This window comes from Oncorhynchus keta, chromosome 4, assembly GCF_023373465.1.
Source record: "Oncorhynchus keta strain PuntledgeMale-10-30-2019 chromosome 4, Oket_V2, whole genome shotgun sequence".
In the NCBI taxonomy this organism is placed as follows: Eukaryota; Metazoa; Chordata; class Actinopteri; order Salmoniformes; family Salmonidae; genus Oncorhynchus; species Oncorhynchus keta.
This window is the reverse complement of record NC_068424.1, coordinates 56,273,760-56,280,111: the sequence shown is the minus strand read 5'-3', so window position 1 is coordinate 56,280,111 and position 6,352 is coordinate 56,273,760. Positions and strand designations below refer to the sequence as shown.

The window sequence follows — 6,352 nt, the reverse complement described above, 5'->3', positions numbered from 1 at the left end:
GTTTCTGGTCACAGGTTCAGGAATGGTTCAAAAATCAAAACATGCACTTAAAATGAACCTTGCAAATAGCAGTGTTGGAAAGCCATAGTCTGTCAATAAATAATATAATCATACTTGTAGGAAAGGTTTTCATCTTTAGCTCACAAACTGTGGATACTATACGATTCGAAAGGTTAAAAAATTATGTAAAACATCACAGCACAATTGAAAAATATATGGCACATGGAAACCAAACGAGGGTGGTCAATGGTGATAGGTGGGATGGGCAGAGAGTGGCTGAGGGGTGGGATTAAAGAGCTGAGGTCTATGGTGATAGGTGGGATAGGCTGAGAGTGGCTGAGGGTTGGGATGGGCTGAGGGGTGGGATTAAAGAGCTGAGGTCTATGGTGATAGATGGGATGGGATGAGAGTAGCTGATGGGTGGGTTGGGCTGAGAGTGGCTGAGGGGTGGGATTAAAGAGCTGAGGTCTATGGTGATAGGTGGGATGGGCTGAGAGTATCTGAGGGGTGGGATGGGCTGAGAGTATCTGAGGGGTGGGATGGGCTGAGGGGTGAGATTAAAGAGCTGAGGTCTATGGTGATAGGTGGGATGGGCTGAGAGTGGCTGAAGGGTGGGATTAAAGAGCTGAGGTCTATGGTGATAGGTGGGATGGGCTGAGAGTAGCTGAGGGGTGTGATTAAAGAGCTGAGGTCTATGATGATAGGTGGGATGGGCTGAGAGTAGCTGAGGGGTGGGATTAAAGAGCTGAGGTCTATGGTGATAGGTGGGATGGGCTGAGAGTTGCTGAGGGGTGGGATTAAAGAGCTGAGGTTTATGGTGATAGGTGGGATGGGCTGAGAGTAGCTGAGGGGTGTGATTAAAGAGCTGAGGTTTATGGTGATAGGTGGGATGGGCTGAGAGTAGCTGGGGTGGGATTAAAGAGCTGAGGTTTATGGTGATAGGTGGGATGGGCTGAGAGTAGCTGAGGGGTGGGATTAAAGAGCTGAGGTCTATGGTGATAGGTGGGATGGGCTGAGAGTAGCTGAGGGGTGGGATTAAAGAGCTGAGGTCTATGGTGATAGGTGGGATGGGCTGAGAGTAGCTGAGGGGTGTGATTAAAGAGCTGAGGTTTATGGTGATAGGTGGGATGGGCTGAGAGTAGCTGAGGGTGGGATTAAAGAGCTGAGGTTTAATGTGATAGGTGGGATGGGCTGAGAGTAGCTGAGGGGTGGGATTAAAGAGCTGAGGTTTATGGTGATAGGTGGGATGGGCTGAGAGTAGCTGAGGGTGGGATTAAAGAGCTGAGGTTTATGGTGATAGGTGGGATGGGCTGAGAGTAGCTGAGGGGTGGGATTAAAGAGCTGAGGTTTATGGTGATAGGTGGGATGGGCTGAGAGTAGCTGAGGGTGTGATTAAAGAGCTGAGGTTTATGGTGATAGGTGGGATGGGCTGAGAGTAGCTGAGGGGTGGGATTAAAGAGCTGAGGTTTATGGTGATAGGTGGGATGGGCTGAGAGTAGCTGAGGGGTGTGATTAAAGAGCTGAGGTCTATGATGATAGGTGGGATGGGCTGAGAGTAGCTGAGGGGTGGGATTAAAGAGCTGAGGTCTATGGTGATAGGTGGGATGGGCTGAGAGTAGCTGAGGGGTGGGATTAAAGAGCTGAGGTTTATGGTGATAGGTGGGATGGGCTGAGAGTAGCTGAGGGGTGTGATTAAAGAGCTGAGGTTTATGGTGATAGGTGGGATGGGCTGAGAGTAGCTGAGGGGTGGGATTAAAGAGCTGAGGTTTATGGTGATAGGTGGGATGGGCTGAGAGTAGCTGAGGGTGGGATTAAAGAGCTGAGGTCTATGGTGATAGGTGGGATGGGCTGAGAGTAGCTGAGGGGTGGGATTAAAGAGCTGAGGTCTATGGTGATAGGTGGGATGGGCTGAGAGTAGCTGAGGGTGTGATTAAAGAGCTGAGGTTTATGGTGATAGGTGGGATGGGCTGAGAGTAGCTGAGGGGTGTGATTAAAGAGCTGAGGTTTATGGTGATAGGTGGGATGGGCTGAGAGTAGCTGAGGGTGGGATTAAAGAGCTGAGGTTTATGGTGATAGGTGGGATGGGCTGAGAGTAGCTGAGGGGTGGGATTAAAGAGCTGAGGTTTATGGTGATAGGTGGGATGGGCTGAGAGTAGCTGAGGGGTGGGATTAAAGAGCTGAGGTTTATGGTGATAGGTGGGATGGGCTGAGAGTAGCTGAGGGGTGGGATTAAAGAATTTATATTTGTTCATGTATTATTATGCAGCTGTTTAATATAAAAGTACCATGTATGCAACGTGTATATGTAAAATGCATGTATATGTAGCAAAAAAGCTGTAAAAAAACAAAGATATTTGTCCTTCGAAGAAGGGGGGTGGTGGAGGGGTAGTATATATATATATATTTTTTATGTAAAAAAAAAAAGCTATGGATTTTTTGTTGTTGTTGACACATATCCCCTTTATTTTGTTGGCACAAAACTACCTCCATTTGTTTGTATGGGTTACCTTGTATGGGTTACTTGTGCGGGTTGTAAAACAAAATGGAGAGTTCATAGCTCAAACGGTTCGGACGCTACGGACTGAAGTTGGCACATCAGCGTTACTGACTTCAGATGAGTCCTGTAACACTTGTTGGGGTTGTAGATTAAAACGGAGAACACCATCGTGTTCATGAGAGTCCCTTTCCAAAGAGTGATCATAATAGTTTTTAGGCCAAACTGTTTGGATGCTACAGATGTTTTATGAGAAGGACGATTTTCGGGATGTCTCATGGTCTGACCGATGTAGCTCCGCCACTTTCCACTGCAGATGTGGAGGGCTGCCACAGGCGGATGCGGTGCATTGAGACGCAGCCCACAGGCGGATGCGGTGCATTGAGACGCAGCCCACAGGCGGATGCGGTGCATTGAGACGCAGCCCACAGGCGGATGCGGTGCATTGAGACGCAGCCCACAGGCGGATGCGGTGCATTGAGACGCAGCCCACAGGCGGATGCGGTGCATTGAGACGCAGCCCACAGGCGGATGCGGTGCATTGAGACGCAGCCCACAGGCGGATGCGGTGCATTGAGACGCAGCCCACAGGCGGATGCGGTGCATTGAGACGCAGCCCACAGGCGGATGCGGTGCATTGAGACGCAGCCCACAGGCGGATGCGGTGCATTGAGACGCAGCCCACAGGCGGATGCGGTGCATTGAGACGCAGCCCACAGGCGGATGCGGTGCATTGAGACGCAGCCCACAGGCGGATGCGGTGCATTGAGACGCAGCCCACAGGCGGATGCGGTGCATTGAGACGCAGCCCACAGGCGGATGCGGTGCATTGAGACGCAGCCCACAGGCGGATGCGGTGCATTGAGACGCAGCCCACAGGCGGATGCGGTGCATTGAGACGCAGCCCACAGGCGGATGCGGTGCATTGAGACGCAGCCCACAGGCGGATGCGGTGCATTGAGACGCAGCCCACAGGCGGATGCGGTGCATTGAGACGCAGCCCACAGGCGGATGCGGTGCATTGAGACGCAGCCCACAGGCGGATGTGGTGGATTGAGACACAGCCCATGAAAAAAAACAACTGATAACTCTATCTTCAACTCACAAATTTTTGATGGGGATTTTTATTATGTTCATGCCTTGCTCTCCAAGCCACTTAATGTGACAGTCAATAATATTTGTACGGTGTTAATGGGCAGGCTACATGTTTATTATTTGTGTATTATACAGGAGCTTGCTCAATTGTCTTGTTAAAAGATATCACGGAAATGTGTTCTATTTTGTTCCATATTGGCTTTTTAGCTTTCTGTTTTTTTTGCTTTACTCTGGAAAATCAGTTAATATTAAATAAATACTAATAACTACATAATTTCTGTTGCCATTTGTCATTATTGTGTATTTGTACTTGACTTGAATGGCTATGTCATGCTGTATTATAATGTTGTATAATAATGTTGCTAACCTCATAACTGCTGTACCTAAACCCCTCCACCTTCTGGTGTAAAAACCATGGAAATTAAAAACACAAAACTATGTTTTCAGTGAGAAGTAGGCATTGGTCTGAAGCTGAAAAAGAAAGGAAATTCACATGAGCCCCACAATGCCTACGCCCCCCCCCATGCTGTACCAAGGTTTTCCAGTACCTTGTTTTGTACACTGTATATCATTAGGCTGTATGTATTTTTTTTAGATGTAGGCCTATTGTAAATGTGCATTATTGTAGGGTCATTTTTATTGCAAGAATATATACAAATAGACAACTTTAAGCTACATATTAATTTGACAGCAATTGATAGAACAGGACCATGTTTGCGAAACAAGTGTTAATGAGCTTATGTCAATATTACACAGGTAAACTAATGATTACAGAAATCAAGAATGCAGACAGGCTCTATAGACCTCTATATATCAGTGACTGTGTCCAGCACAGTGTGTTGGGCAGCTACTGACCAAGAAAATATTTTATGAAGTGTATTTCTAAATTAAAAGGTTTAAGGAAGTACAGGCAGGCAACACATTACTACAAGACAAAACAGCTATCTCTATCAAGCATGAATGTCTTGTAAATATAACAGCAAAGCTTATTTTCATATAACAAAAAAAATAACTTGGATTGGTAGTGGAATGGGATTAGTGTTGTGTGTGAAGAATCCAATACTTTAACTTGTATGCTGTATAAATCACATTACTGTGGGAGCTCCTCTAAGAGTATGGATTAGGCTGTTTGAGAAGGGTTATATCCTAAGTAACCTGCATACACATTGTTTGAAGTACATTAGACCAACATAGCTACTGTAGTAGGTCAAAGCTGTGTGCTGGAAAACGTGGTAGAGCATGGGTGGAATAGGCATTGTGCTCGTGAATTTCCTTTCATTTTTCAGCTTCAGACCAATGCCTACTTCTCACTTAAAACATTTGTTTTTAATTAGACATAGTCCTGGTTGTGGCATGCTTCCTTTCAACTTGAAAGGACGTTGACAATGTGCTCCACATTGGGATTAGCAGAGCAGACGTAGATAATACAAAAGCCAAAAAACGACGGTGAAACAATACACACAATCCACTTCCACCGGCTGCTCCTCTGTTTTGGTGAGCGAGAGAGAGGGAGGGAGGGAGGGAGGGTGAGAGAAAGAGCGAGAAAAGAGGCAGGAAATGAGGGCTCTTTGTGCACTGATACCTGGCAGACCTCTCCAGCGTGTGTCGTCTTGCCTCTTGGCGAGCAGAGACCACCAGGGCCTTGGAATGCTTTCAGTTCAGGAAATCTCATTTATTCTCATAACTGCTGTGCCTAAACCCCTCCACAATCCCACTGGAGAGCTGCTCTTCTCTTCCCCTCTCTCTCATTGGGGCTTAGTTGTGCCTCAAGACCTAGGAATGGCATTCTTGGTAACATTAACAGGTCTAATGGCAAATGTATTAATCATTGTACACGTTGATGTGTGTTTTTTATGTCTCAAGTGCATGTACCACTGTACATGTTGATGTGTAGATGTAAGTCTTTTGGCATAATGTCTTGAGTAGTCCCGTGTAGCTCAGTTGCTAGAGCAAAGGAAAATATGAAAATGTATGCAGTCACTTTACTGTAAGTCGCTCTGGGTCAGAGCGCCTGCTAAATGTGGTCATTGTAACGGTAAAATATGAGGAGTGGAGAGCACGGTAGGATGGTGTAGTATTTACTGCTAGGACTGTGGTAACATGGAGCTAACCGTTTCTTGCATTTTCTATATTTGTGCAGAGACGAGAAATCGTTTTTTTTGTCCCATTAATTCACTTCAGCTTAAGCCTCAGTATTGCAGTGGAAGTTTGGCCTTTCAGAGGGGGGCTTGATATTTTCAAGAGGTCCGGGACCCTATTTGACTGCACATTTGACAAGATGTGCTCAGACAAAAACACCTACATTACCCACTTTTCCCTACTTCAGTGTTCACCACACAATAACAGCCAGGGACCTGGATGAGTCATCAGTCCTCACCTGCAGCATACAGCCAGGCCCACAGGAGCCAAACAGGGGATCTGGGAGGGGTCACCTAATAATACCCCCTTTGTGTTGTTCCCAAAGCCCCCCTGAGAAGAGCACCCTGACCGGGGGATCCTGACACCACATTAAGATGATCTTACAAGTGGATTATGTGCACATTTGGGGGGATTTAAATGGGAGAAGGGTATGGTAACATGCAACGGAGTGTATGGCTGTCCAGTCATAAACAGGTCAGGGGTTTTTGATTCAACAAGGACCAGTGCTGTTTGGGCGGCTAACAAATGAGCTATTATCTGAGCGATGATTCAGAGGCGCTGCCGGACAGACGGTAATGGTATCCCAATGTATATCCTCAATCAGCCCAGTCATCTCCATCAAGA

At 46.7% G+C, this 6,352-nt stretch overlaps 1 long non-coding RNA gene across 7 annotated transcripts; it reads left to right on the top strand.

The window, feature by feature from the left end:
• The first annotated feature begins 281 nt into the window (after positions 1–281).
• Positions 282–2,183, top strand: LOC127925672 (uncharacterized). 7 transcript variants are annotated; one of them, XR_008121922.1, is made up of 6 exons: positions 432–480; positions 705–764; positions 943–1,062; positions 1,540–1,645; positions 1,825–1,898; positions 2,137–2,183. It is a non-coding gene; the product is annotated as an uncharacterized LOC127925672 (long non-coding RNA). The 7 variants fall into 7 exon arrangements; XR_008121923.1 differs by lacking the exon at positions 2,137–2,183 and adding an exon at positions 2,077–2,123; XR_008121921.1 differs by lacking the exons at positions 432–480; positions 2,137–2,183 and adding an exon at positions 282–316 and having other exon boundaries at positions 1,825–1,917.
• The last annotated feature ends 4,169 nt before the right edge of the window (positions 2,184–6,352 follow it).